The sequence below is a fragment of the Aquarana catesbeiana genome, linkage group LG01 (genome assembly GCF_042186555.1).
Source record: "Aquarana catesbeiana isolate 2022-GZ linkage group LG01, ASM4218655v1, whole genome shotgun sequence".
Lineage (NCBI taxonomy): Eukaryota > Metazoa > Chordata > Amphibia > Anura > Ranidae > Aquarana > Aquarana catesbeiana.
In genome coordinates this window covers 543,974,188-543,988,827 of record NC_133324.1, presented here as the reverse complement: position 1 = coordinate 543,988,827, position 14,640 = coordinate 543,974,188, and the positions used below count along the sequence as shown (strand labels likewise).

At 47.0% G+C, this 14,640-nt stretch overlaps 1 pseudogene; it reads right to left on the bottom strand.

The window, feature by feature from the left end:
• Positions 1–12,308, bottom strand: part of LOC141126377 (posterior protein-like) — a 44,837-nt pseudogene extending 32,529 nt beyond the window's left edge.
• Between the last annotated feature and the right edge of the window lie 2,332 nt (positions 12,309–14,640).

Sequence of the window (14,640 nt, the reverse complement as noted above, 5' to 3'; positions counted from 1 at the left end):
GGTGGAGGGCTGCAGTCATGGTTGACTTTCTACAACTTTCTCCCATCTCCCGACTGCATCTCTGGAGCTCAGCCACAGTGATCTTTGGGTTCTTCTTCACCTCTCTCACCAAGGCTCTTCTCCCCCGATAGCTCAGTTTGTCCGGACGGCCAGCTCTAGGAAGGGTTCTGGTCGTCCCAAACGTCTTCCATTTAAGGATTATGGAGGCCACTGTGCTCTTAGGAACCTTAAATGCAGCAGAAATTTTTTTGTAAGCTTGGCCAGATCTGTGCCTTGCCACAATTCTGTCTCTGAGCTCTTCAGGCACTTCCTTTGACCTCATGATTCTCATTTGCTCTGACATGCACTGTGAGCTGTAAGATATATAGTGCTTATATCAGCATATATAGACAGGTGTGTGGCTTTCCTAATCAAGTCCAATCAGTATAATCAAACACAGCTGGACTCAAATGAAGGTGTAGAACCATCTCAATAATGATCAGAAGAAATGGACAGCACCTGAGTTAAATATATGAGTGTCACAGCAAAGGGTCTGAATACTTAGGACCATGTGATATTTCAGTTTTTCTTTTTTAATAAATCTGCAAAAATGTCAACAATTCTGTGTTTTTCTGTCAATATGGGGTGCTGTGTGTACATTAATGAGGAAAAAAAATGAACTTAAATGATTTTAGCAAATGGCTGCAATATAACAAAGAGTGAAACATTTCACTGTATATATACAAGCTGCAAAAGATGCAGCAAAGAGAGATGAGTGCTACAAATGTGCTACAAAGGAAATCAGTTATATTTTGGGAGAAAAAAAAAACTAAGGACAAAACACTATTACAAATAAAGGAGGGGCAAGACAAAATAATAAAAACAAGAAAAAAATGAATACTATAGCCAGAAAATAAGCATGCGTCTTCTGACTCCATACTGCTTGTGCAGCAAGAAAAAATGAAAAAAAAACAAAAAAAAACAGGAACAAATAAAATATGAAAAGGCAACCCCCCTAAATGAAGAGCTTGCAGCTTTCTAATCCCACAAATAGTTCTGTTCAGTTGGTTCCCCCAAGGGACTGAGGGCAAGTGCCCATAACTTCACATCAGGGACTGCAGAGTAAATGTCTCTGTATGTGAGGCAGGGACTAGAGTTGAGATCCCCCAAAGTATCCAGGGGTAGGGGGGACTATTTAGAACGTCCACCAATATCCCCACTATCCCCTACCTCACTCATTGAAAATGCAGGTAACGATTATTCATGAATCTCGGTTCTGGTCCACAGGATTACCCTGGGATCCACATCGGGACTGTATCTGACGTGCTTGAGAGCGACTCCGGTGCCCTTGCGCGCTCAAGGGGCCCGGGCGACTCCCCCGTGCGTGGGATAAACGACAGCCAGTTAGGGATCTGGATGGGTACCCGCGCCTAGGAATGTAAATAGTCCTGGAAGGTCAGCCGGTGTGCGGAGGGTAAATGAGGATGATTCTCTGCGGAATGTCACCGCCAACGGGTATCCCCATCTGTATGTGCAGCCCCGATCTCTGGCTAGATCTAGGACTGGGTGCAGTTGGGCTCTGCGCTGGAGAGTGGCCCGGGACAAATCAGGTAGAATCTTGACATGAGCCCCATCGAAAACAGTGTCACCTGCTTCCCATGCTGCCCTGAGTATCTGCTCCCTCAGCGGGTAACGGTGGAGGCGGCAGACAACATCCCTGGGTCTCTCTGGGTCACTTCATCTAGGGCCTAGGGCTTTATGTACCCTGGAGGTCCTCCACGCCAGTCGCTTCAGGAAGGCCCCGGAGCGGTAGATTGTTCCGGCGGCTTCTATCCTCGAGGTCCACCGCTGTAGCTGCATGGGAGGTCTGTGCTCTTTCAAGGGCCCCCACCTGTTACTCCAGGGAGAAAACTAATTCCTCTTCCGTGTTCACCCTCTCTGCAAGTACATTAATGTCCGTCCTTACCACCTGGATGTCTTGACAGTGCGTCTCCTCCACCCGGAAGATCAGGGCCTTCGATATCCTGGCCTGTGGGCAGTGCCCTCAATAATGCTCGAATATCCCCCTCCAGCATGCCTGTGACCTCGGCTTGCGATGAGTCAGCTGCTTTCGACGGGTCAGGATGAGAGAGCGCCGAGGTCTCTGACAGGGAGTCCGACCTGGGAGACAAGGTAGGAGATGCCGGAGAACCCAGCCTAGTGCTTACAGCACGACCCGAACCTCGTGATGCCGCCACTATGGTGCCTGAGGGAACAAGGACACTCATAGGAGTGCAGACAAATGGGTTGCGCACCCCAGAAGATGCAAAAGAAAATACGAAAGAACCCCCTAACGGGGCTTTAATGCAGCCAATAAATTCAGAGTGAATAGTCAAAAATAGTTTATTAGTACAAAAAATTGTATAAAACAAGTGGGTTCTGACCTACAGCCAGGACATGAACTGGAGTACAATGTAAAGTAAACAACAGCAACAACGGACAGTGCCCGTAATCAAGAACAGTGTACAATACAATGTATTTTAGACAACAAGATCATGAGTATTAAAACCTGACGCGTTTCTACCCTAACTGGGTCTTCTTCAGAGGATGGTTTTCAGCTGTAGGGATGTAAACATATATCAAACATAGCACAAAAACACCACCAACAATAGACTTGTGTATATGTCACACGACATAGCTTCATAAATTGCATAGTTACCAGTCACAAAGTTCCCGATAGCTCAGAGTGTTCATGATGAAAAAGGTATGGTCCCTCCTGTGTCCTTTACCTCCCCAATGACAGGCCAGCTCCCCGGAGAGCGGGTGATAGGCCAACATGCCTTACTAGGGATCACGCAAAAACTACCCCCCAGAGGAGGAACCTGAGGGTGAGGAGCACACACTGCACCCAAAGCGGTGACGCTGGAATCAAATTAGAAGTAAGGAATCATTAGTTCCTCAAATCATACAGAAAAATAATTTACCCTAGCTTAGGACAGTTTCCTCATACTGGGATATATGAGGGTCCATAGGTATACAGGGAACAGGGTGGGAAAAAAAAGGGAGGGGAAAAAGGAAGGAGAGAGTGTGGAAGGGAGGGGTGGGGAGAAAAGGGGGGGGGGAGGGAAAAGAACGGGGGGAGGATAAAGACTGAGGGAAGATGGGGGGGAAGAACAGGGAGGGGAGGGGGAGAAGAAAAAAAAAAAAAGGGGGGAAGGGGGGAAGGAAGGGAGGGGAGGGAGGGGGGAATGGGGAAGGAAGGGGGATGGCAAAAGGTGGGGGGGAGAAAAGGGAGGGGGGGTTTGGGGAAGGGGAACAAACAAGAGGAAAAAGAGCAGTGAGGGTTGGAGTGTGAAAGGAAAAAATGGCAGGGAATGGTGGGGAAATTGTTGCATAGACTAACGTGGACAAGTACCCTGCTACCTATTAAGGACCATACAAAGATGAAGGTGTAGGAAAAGGTACTTGCCGTACACCAGTAAAGGGAACCAGGGTACAAGGTGAGGAAGACCAGCCATGGGCTGAATAAAGGGAAAACAAGTGAGGGTAGTGAGGTGGTGAAGGTGATGAAGTAGAGGAAGGTGACTAAGAGAGGAGAGGAAGGGAAGGAAGAGAGCATGTGTGTGAAAAAAACAACAACAAGGCGACAAATCGACAAAACACAGCCAAACCAAACGTGATATATAGACAAAAGAGGTTGGGGAGTGCATGGGGTGACGGCAGTGCTAATTACCTAATACTGGGGGCAGGAGTGCTTTGAATCAAAATTGCCCAAGGTTCTGAAACGTTATAATATGTCAGCATCAGACATCACAGGTTAAAGAAAATGGGTATTAATACTATAAAGCTGTTATGTGAACCACACATCAAGGAGGATAGTTAGAAAGGTTTCAAGGGTTCTTACCAGTCGATCAGACCAGTGGCTGCATGCAGACGTTTGACCGAGTCAGGAGAGAGTCAATAGATCTCCCCTGAAACTTGGTGTGTTTAAAAAGAAGTGCTGATTAGCTAGGCATCATCAGGTGCGGGTGCTCCTCCACTCCCCTCCCCTTGCGGGAGAGGGCGGCGCAGGACTGCGCTCGCTGTGTGACCCCCGGCGTTCCAGGGGAGAAATCTCTCGGGTGCCCCCATCGCAACTGCGCAGGCGCCGTGATGTCACGCGTGCGTGTGAGCACAGCGTCTGGAAGAGATCCGGGACGCCGCTGGCAGGCAAGAAGGCGCCCAATCCCAGCAGTCGCCACCTGGTGGGCGCATCAAGGAGACGCAGGGCCCTTGTGTCGCCTCTCTTGTCCTGCCAGGAAGGCTTGTGCGGCACAATCCCGCCCCCTGGGTGGAAGGCACGGCCAGTCAGGGGGAAACAGCCACAAAGGCACAGGAAGAGGCATAGGAGTATATATAGAGATAGTACCAAGTAGTGGAAGAATCCACACATGCCATCATCAAACACTGACTAGGCATTATGTGTGGAGTGTGCAAGATCGTTGGTTTATATATCACATTATACATTACCACTGTCACATTGAAGTTGATTGTATTAAATAACATAATCCAATGTATTATCAAACTAATAAAGGTAAAGAAATTTAGATACTAAATACATGGTGGAAAAAACTGTGAACTATTATTCAAGGCTACGTACCTCTGAGATAGGGAGAATTACTGTTAAAAAACAGATACCTACTTCTATACGTTACGCTGTAAGCAAGGGAATATATCACATAATTGTGGATGTTTATAAATAATCAAATAAGATTACTAAGCACTGGGTAAGCCAGGCGGTGGTGGGCCATGAGATGGAAGACATGGTTCCACTAACTTTTGGAAGCTGTCAGCAGGGCTAAAGGGGGGGGGGGTACATAAAAGTAAAATTAAAATGAAAAAAGTCCCTGACATACCCCAAGGGCGTATCGCAGAAAATAGGAATTCGGTATTTTCTCCAATTCACTCATTGTGTCCTGCCAGAGGAGAACCCCTGCAGGAAGGGAGCGAATGAGATAGACAGGTAGATAGACTGCCTGGTGGACAGGTGGCCTGTAATTGAAATATCCATCTCTGATCTTTTTGTAGCAGGGCCTTATTCCAATCGCCACCTCTGGTTGAAATATGTATCCTATAAAGGTCCACAAAGGTAACTTTAGGAACTCTATAGTTATGTGTTGAAACCACATGTCTCCCGATAGGGAGATATGGGTTCCCCACCTGCATGCTATATACATGTTGAGAAATACGCTTCCCAAACTCCTGCCTGGTTTTCCCCACATAGTAGGCGCCACATTCACATTCCATAAGATATACTACTCCACGTGTGTGGCAATTCACAAATTGTGTGGGTGTGAATGTGTTTCCATTGGGGAGAACAAAATTTTTGTCTTTTTTAATGAGTGGACAGTAGGAACAGTGTCCACAGGGGAAAGAACCCGCTATGGAACAGTGTTTCAATCTCCTATTCTCATTTGTATATTCACTCTGGACAAGTTTATCTCGTAATGACATAGCTCTTTTATATGTTATGGTAGGTTGCTTATGGACAAAATTGCGCAGTTTGGGGTCATCCGTAAGAATGCTCCAATGACGCTTTATAATCTTTTTGATGGCTGTGTGTTGTCGCGAGTAGCGCATGATGATCCGAGTAAGGTTACATTCAGGGCTTTTGGGGGACTTGGATCTAAATAGCAGCTGGAGTCTAGATTGTCCTATTGCTTGATCATATGCTTTTTTTAAGACAGGATCGGCTGTATCCCCTTGCTAGCAGACGGCTCTGAAGCCCCTCGGCTTCTTTTTTAAATAAAGCATCATTGGAACAGTTGTGACGAATATTGTCCATAGGGGATTGAGTTCTTGAGTGGTGTCGGGTGAAAACTGTCCGAATGAAGAACTGTATTGCCAGTGGTTGTCTTTCGGAACAGAGTACTAGATAGCTTCCTTTCGGCAGTGACAAAAATGGAGACATCTAAGAAGGTGACACTGTGGAGTAGGGATGAGCCGAACACCCCCCGGTTCGGTTCGCACCAGAACCTGCGAACGGACCGAAAGTTCGCACGAACGTTAGAACCCCATTGACGTCTATGGGACTCGAACGTTCGAAATCAAAAGTGCTCATTTTAAAGGCTAATTTGCATGGTATTGTCCTAAAAAGGGTTTGGGGACCCGGGTCCTACCCCAGGGGACATGTATCAATGCAAAAAAAACTTTTAAAAACGGCCGTTTTTTCGGGAGCAGTGATTTTAATGATGCTTAAAGTAAAAAAAAAAAAGTGAAATATTCCTTTAAATATCGTACCTGAGGGGTGTCTATAGTATGCCTGTAAAGTGACGCGTGTTTCCCGTGTTTAGAACAGTCCCTGCACCAAATGTCATTTTTAAAGGAAAAAATCTCATTTAAAACTGCTTGCGGGTTTAATGTAATGTCGGGTCCTGGCAATATGGATGAAAATCAGTGAGACAAACGGCATGGGTACCCCCCAGTCCATTACCAGGCCCTTTGGGTCTTGTATGGATATTAAGGGGAACCCCGCACCCAAATTAAAATAAGGAAAGGTGTGGGGCCACCAGGCCCTATATACTCTGAACAGCAGTATACAGGCTGTAGGTTTGTTGTTAAGTAGAATCTCTTTGTAATTTTGAACGGGTACATTTTTAACGTGTTTAGCTCCAGCCAAAAAATCTTTTTTAAGCTTTTTGGAAAACATAGGGAAGGGTTATCACCCCTGTGACATTTGTTTTGCTGTCTTTCCTCCTCTTCAGAAGATTTCACCTCACTTTTTGTCCCAATGGATTGGAAAGCATCAGTGGAAAGGAGAAATGTTTTTCCCATATTAACTCTTACAGGAGAGAATTTCCCTTCCTAGGGGTAGATTTATTCTCACTTCCTGTTGTCTCCTTCCGTTTGCAAGTAGGAGTCGTTTGTAAGTTAGTTGTTTGAAAGTAGGGTCCTGCCCTATATACTCAGCAGAAATTTGGGCCTTAGGTGTTGCTGTGGCCACAACACTGTAAGCCCTCACAGGGCTCTGCTGTGAAATATTAGATCAAGAATTGTAATTACATGCCCCTGTTGAACAGGAGCTGAAAAATTAGGCCTTAGGCACTGGTGCTGGTGCCACAACACTGCAACCCCTCACAGACACTCTAGTTGGAATGCAGGAACGAGCCCTGCTGCAAAGTATTGCATCAAAAATTGTAATTACACGCCCCTGTTAAACAAGGGCTGAAAAATTGGGCCTTAGGCACTGGTGCTGGTGCCACAACACTGCAACCCCTCACAGACACTCTAGTTGGAATGCAGGAACGAGCCCTGCTGCAAAGTATTACATCAAAAATCGTAATTACACGCCCCTGTTAAACAGGGGCTGAAAAATTATGCCTTAGGCACTGGTGGTGGCGCCCAGAACCAAAAATGCTCTTACAAGCTATCAGCCTGATGATTGAGGAGGAAGAGGATAATTACTCAGGAATAGTCACTCAGCATCAGCATAGGCAGTCTTTGAAGGGATCTGAGATTTCAAAAAAAATTATTCAGTTACATCAGCATCAGGTGCTTGGTAGCTGGTGGTGATCCAAGACTCATTCATTTTTATGAAGGTCAGTCGATCGACCGAGTCAGTGGACAGACGCACCCTGTGATCGGTTACCACGCCTCCAGCAGCACTGAATGTGCGTTCCGAAAGAACGCTGGATGCAGGACAGGCCAGTAGCTCAATTGCATACTGTGCAAGCTCTGGCCAGTGATCCATCCTCAAGACCCAGTAACCCAGAGGATTTTCGGTGGGAAAGGTGTCCAAGTCTGATCTTGCCCCTAGGTATTCCTGCACCATGTAAAACAGACGCTGGCGATGGTTGCTGGAACCGATCATACCTTGGGGCTGCGGACCAAAAAATTGTCTGAACGCATCGGTCAGACGGCCACCTTCTCCACCGCTCCTTCTTTGACTGACCGAAGCCTCAGCAACACGTTGTCCAGAAACAGGAGTTTGTAACCTCCCAGTCTCTGGGAACGCGTTGCACAGACCTTTCTGCAAGGCCTCCCGAAGATGTTTCATCCTCTGCTCCCTCTGCGATGGCAAGATAAGGTCCGCAACCTTACCCTTGTAACGTGGATCAAGGAGGGTTGCCAGCCAGTATTGGTCCTTCTCCTTGATACCACGAATACGAGGATCCTTACGCAGGCTTTGCAGGATCAGGGAGGCCATGCAGCGTAGGTTTGCTGAGGCATTCGGTCCGGAGTCCTCTGGGTCACTAAGGACGACATGGTCCGCAGCCACCTCCTCCCAGCCACGTACAAGTCCATGTGTTTCTTGGGACTGATCCCTGAAACTTAGGTAACGTCCCTGTCCATGCCTGCTGGACCATGAGTCAGCGGTAATATGCACCTTACCGCTGACCGCCCTGTCCAGCGAGGCATGGACATTGCCTTCCACATGCTGGTAGAGAGCCGGAATCGCCTTCCGTGAGAAAAAGTGGCGTTTGGGTACCTGCCACTGAGGAACTGCACATTCCACAAACTCACGGAAGGGGGCAGAGTCTACCAACTGAAAAGGCAGCAGTTGAAGTGCTAGCAATTTTGCCAAGCTAGCATTCAACCGCTGGGCATGTGGATGGCTGGGAGCAAACTTCTTTCGGCGGTGCAGCAGCTGGGGCAGGGAAATTTGCCTGGTACAATCTGACGTCGGTGTACCAAAATCAGATTGCCCACAAGTACGTGGCTGTGACACACCTAATTCTACACCTTCATTCCTCTCAGTGCAGGTCTCAGAGAGGACTGAAGGTCTAGTGGGGTTGGAAATCTCAGCTGATGAGGAGCAAGCAGAGGTCCTCTTTGTTCTTTGGTGTGGGTCTTTTAGATACGCTTGCCAACGAACTGCATGGCAGGTCAACATATGTCTGGTCAAGCATGTGGTACCCAAGCGGGAGATGTTTTGGCCACGCGAGATACGCTTGAGACATATGTTGCAAATAGCAGCGGTGCGATCTGATGCACTCGTCTCAAAAAAGGCCCACACCAAAGAACTTTTTGAATAACACGCAGAGACTGCAGCGCCCTGCACATGTGGAGCTTTGGGGTGTGATGCAGTCAATGTGCTGCCCTTAGGCTGGCCCCTGGAGGGCATCCTGCCTCGTTGGTGATGTGCCGCCTCCTCCTCCTCCTCCTCCTCCTCTCTCCTATCAGGCACCCACGTTGAGTCAGTGACCTCATCATCCCCTCCCTCCTCATCACTGGAGCAAACCTGGCAGTATGCTGCAGCAGGGGGAGCATGACTGCCAGATTGCTGTCCTTCTTGGGCACCCCCTCTGTCCGTGCTCGTGTTACTGCCTTCATCGAGCTCAGTATCATCATCAGAGCCTTCCAAACGCTGGGCATCCTCCTGGAGCATGTACCCAACACTGTGGTCAAACAGTTCGAGGGACTCCTCAGGAGGACATGGTGGGGCTAGGGAAGGAGTCACTGATGACATTGAGCCGAGGGAAGAGGCCGCTGCTTTGCCAGACAAAGTACCCTGGGCATGGGTGAGAGAGGATGAGGAGGATGAGGACGGCTTGGTCATCCACTCGACCAAGTCTTCCGCATGTTGCGGCTCAACATGGCCAGCTGCCGAAAAAAAGGCCAAGCGTGTCTCATGGCCACGTGCTGATGAGGATGCACCGTCTCCACGACCAGCACTAGACACAGAGCCTGCTTGCCCTCTCTTATTGGCTTGTGACTGTCTGCCTCTCCTTCTTGGCCTTCCAGACATACTAATGGCCTGTAGCTGCACTAAGCTGGGATATATATATATATATATGTACTGATACTGCAGCTAGCAAAATCAACTGCCTGCCTGTAGTATGAGAACACCACCAACCTTCTACAGGTAGCTTTAGCTGAACACTGTGAGGTGGACGCACCCCACTAACTTGAAGGTTTAGCAGAACACTGTGAGCAAGACGCACTGCACTAACTGTAAATAGTCTAGCTGCCTGACTGTGGTACTAATAGGATCAAAAGAACACCAGCAATTTTCTTTAAAATACTGTAACAAGACAAGCCTGCCTGTCAGTAAGAAGATAACAGGAACGGATCTAGCTGAACACTGTGAGCAGGACGCACCCCACTAGCTTGTAGGTTTAGCTGAACACTGTGAGGTGGACGCACCCCACTAACTTGTAGGTTTAGCTGAACACTGTGAGCAGGACGCACCCCACTAACTTGTAGGTTTAGCAGAACACTGTGAGCAGGACGCACTGCACTAACTGTAAATAGTCTAGCTGCCTGACTGTGGTACTAATAGGATCAAAAGAACACCAGCAATTTTCTTTAAAATACTGTAACAAGACAAGCCTGCCTGTCAGTAAGAAGATAACAGGAACGGATCTAGCTGAACACTGTGAGCAGGACGCACCCCACTAGCTTGTAGGTTTAGCTGAACACTGTGAGGTGGATGCACCCCACTAACTTGTAGGTTTTGCTGAACACTGTGAGCAGCACGCACCCCACTAACTTGTAGGTTTAGCAGAACACTGTGAGCAGGACGCACTGCACTAACTGTAAATAGTCTAGCTGCCTGACTGTGGTACTAATAGGATCAAAAGAACACCAGCAATTTTCTTCAGCTAGCTGTATTTACTGTAACAAGACAAGCCTGCCTGTCAGTAAGAAGATAACAGAAATGGATCTAGCTGAACACTGTGAGCAGGACGCACCCCACTAGCTTGTAGGTTTAGCTGAACACTGTGAGGTGGACGCACCCCACTAACTTGTAGGTTTAGCTGAACACTGTGAGCAGGACGCACCCCACTTACTTGTAGGTTTAGCAGAACACTGTGGGCAGGACGCACTGCACTAACTGTAAATAGTCTAGCTGCCTGACTGTGGTACTAATAGGATCAAAAGAACACCAGTAATTTTCTTCAAAATACTGTAACAAGACAAGCCTGCCTGTCAGTAGGAATATAACAGGAACGGATCTAGCTGAACACTGTGAGCAGGACGCACTGCACTAAATGTAAATAGTCTAGAAGATAACAGGAATGGATCTAGCTAAACTGAATACAATGTATATATATATATATATATATATGCAACACCTGGGATGCATATATATACACAATACACTTTAAGTGCAGCTAACTGACTGACTGTCCTGCCTAATCTAGCTAACTCAAATGAAATGACACTGTCTCTCTCTCTCTCTCTAAGCACACCGGAACACACTGCACAGGGCCGCCGTGCAGGCGGCCTTATATAGTGTGGGGCGTGTACTAAATCCCCTGAGCCATAATTGGCCAAAGCCTCCTTGGCTTTGGCCAATTATGGCTCTCTGTTAAGGCGGCGCTGTGATTGGCCAAGCATGCGGGTCATAGTGCATGCTTGGCCAATCATCAGCAAGCAATGCACTGCGATGCCGCAGTGAATTATGGGCCGTGACGCGCCACACGAATTTGGCGCGAACGGCCCATATCGTTCACAATTCGACGAACGATCGAACAGCCGATGTTCGAGTCGAACATGGGTTCGACTCGAACACGAAGCTCATCCCTACTGTGGAGGTTGTGGGTCATTGTGAATCTCAAGTTGCGATTGTTCACATTAATCCGATTTAAAAATTCAAGTAATTTGGCCTCAGGTCCCTCCCAGATGACGAAGACGTTGTCAATATACCTCAGCCATTTAGATATATGGCTGGTGTATACGACAAGGCCCTCGACCTCCAGGAGGGACTTCTCCCACTCCCCCAGGTACAGGTTGGCGTAAGAGGGGGCACAACAGGTCCCCATAGCCACACCCTGTACCTGGAGGTAGTGGGAGTTGTCGAAGCAGAAGTAATTGTGATGTAGTATGTATTGCAGATCATTCAGAATGAACCCGATCAATGCCGGATTGTATTGGGAGTGCTGTTGCAAGGCCATCTGCACAGCAGACAGGCCCAAAGAATGGGGAATGCTGCTGTACAGCGCCTCAACATCGATGGTAACCAGGATGGCATCATCTGGTATTCTTAAATCATTAATGAGTTGTAAAAATTGTATTGTATCCCTGACAAATTAGGGCAAAGACAGAACAAGGGGTTGAAGGTGGGCATCTATGACACGGCTTAGGTTTTCAGATATGGCCCCATTGCCAGAGACAATGGGACGGCCTGCGAGTTTAGTGGAGTTTTTATGAATCTTGGGTAGACTATAGAAAGTGGCTACCTTGGGATGTGGAGTCCTGATAAATTCATAGATGTTCTTGGTGATTGCTCCTGTGTGGAATGCACGGTCAACCATATTATAAAAAATAGAGTTATATTGGTTGATGCTAAGGGGCGAGATTAGTTTGTACCACTCCTTGTTCTCTAGGATGTTCAAACACATTGAAGTGTAGTCATCATTGTTCATGACGACCACGTTGCCCCCTTTGTCGGAGGGTTTTATTACAATTTTGGGATTTTTTATAAGGCGATGGAGGGTTTGATTTTCACCATATGAGACATTTGTGGGCTTGAATTTGATTTGTGGTAATTTGCATATGTCTCGAATGGTCTGCTTTAGAAATACTGCTACATTAGGATTAATGCTGGAGGAGGGAAATGTTGTGGAGGCCTTTTTAAACATCAATAGAGGATTTGGAGTCGATTTGTCAGCCTCCTGCAGTAAGGCATCCAAATCAATTTGGTCTATTAAATTCACTGTGTTGTTTTCTTGATAGAGAAGGGTTAAATTGCATAAGGCCTTACATTCCTTCATGCTGTAAAGAGACCCTTCCACAGTGTCAACATCAGAGTCATCCTTGGCATGCAAGTATTTTAATAATAATAACTTGCGTGCGAAAAGTTGTAAGTCCGTGATAGTTTCAAAAAAAAAAAAAGTTCTGTTCGGGGCAAAAGGTTAGTCCACGAGATAAGAGTTGTATCTCAGCTGGTAACAAGTTCATAGAGGATAGGTTAATCACACTTAAGTGGTTTGTTAAATCCTCACCACAAAGGGGTCCAGGCCTTTGCCTGTTCTGTTGGTTTGCGGGGATCCGGGTCCCCGAACGGGCTTTAAAGCTTTTTGTGTAGCTGCTTTGGTTGGGCCTAAAGATGGATTAGAATGTTTATGGGGCTCCTGTGAAAAAGAGGTACTGGTGTTAGGTTCAGAAATGGATGTCTGACCCATGTCAGCGAGAGAGTCCTTAGTCGCTGCATGGTCAGATTGGACCTCGTGGAAAACCGATTGTGCAATGGGAGAATCGGTCTCCATCGTCCGTTTCTTAGGATCGTGTTCAGGTGAAGTTCTGTAACTACGATCTCTTTTCTGTTGTTGTTTGTTACGCCCTTGACCGCGTTGGGAAGAATTTTTTCGTTCAGGTTCAAGGACTGGAGAAGTCTGAGATTTTGGAATTTGAGTGTTTTTAGATTCCCGACGCGGATGGTTATTTGATGGAGGCCCATACTTATACCATCTGTAGGCACGTCCCTCCGAAAAGGCGTGTTTGTCTCTCCAAAATTGCGTTTCCTTATTGTGTAGGATATTTTTGTTGAAGGCTGATAGATTCTCCTCCAAGAGGATCTGAGATTCAGAGAATAGGGGGTGTTGGGCATACGGAATCAATGCTTGTTCTAAATTGTTGATGACCCTGTATAGGAGGGCAATTTGTTTGCTGTATTCCCTGGACAGGATGGACATCATCTCCCGGGAGCACAGCTTAAGATTGGACCTCCCATTCAGCTTTGCATTCGTCACTTATTAGGTCAACATTGGGATCTGAATCTCAGATCCTCTTGGAGGAGAATCTATCAGCCTTCAACAAAAATATCTTACACAATAAGGAAACGCAATTTTGGAGAGACAAACACGCCTTTTCGGAGGGACGTGCCTACAGATGGTATAAGTATGGGCCTCCATCAAATAACCATCCGCGTCGGGAATCTAAAAACACTCAAATTCCAAAATCTCTGACTTCTCCAGTCCTTGAACCTGAACGAAAAAATTCTTCCCAACACGGTCAAGGGCATAACAAACAACAAAAAAGAGATCGTAGTTATAGAACTTCACCTGAACACGATCCTAAGAAACGGACGATGGAGACCGATTCTCCCATTGCACAATCGTTTTTCCACGAGGTCCAATCTGACCATGCAGCGATTCCCCATTCTTTGGGTCTGTCTGCTGTGCAGAGGGCCTTGCAACAGCACTCCCAATACAATCCGGCATTGATCAGGTTCATTCTGAATGGTCTGCAATACATACTACATCACAATTACTTCTGCTTCGACAACTCCCACTACCTCCAGGTACAGGGTGTGGCTATGGGGACCTGTTGTGCCCCCTCTTATGCCAACTTGTACCTGGGGGAGTGGGAGAAGTTCCTCCTGGAGGATGAGGGCCTTGTCGTATACACCAGCCATATATCTAAATGGCTGAGGTATATTGACGATGTCTTCATCATCTGGGAGGGACCTGAGGCCAAATTACTTTAATTTTTTAATCGGATTAATGTGAACAATCGCAACTTGAGATTCACAATGACCCACAACCTCCACAGTGTCACCTTCTTAGATGTCTCCATTTTTGTCACTGCCGAAAGGAAGCTATCTAGTACTCTGTTCCTAAAGACAACCGCTGGCAATTCGGTTCTTCATTCGGACAGTTTTCACCCGACACCACTCAAGAACTCAATCCCCTATGGACAATATTTGCACCTTCGTCGCAACTGTTCCAATGATGCTTTATTTAAAAAAGAAGCTGA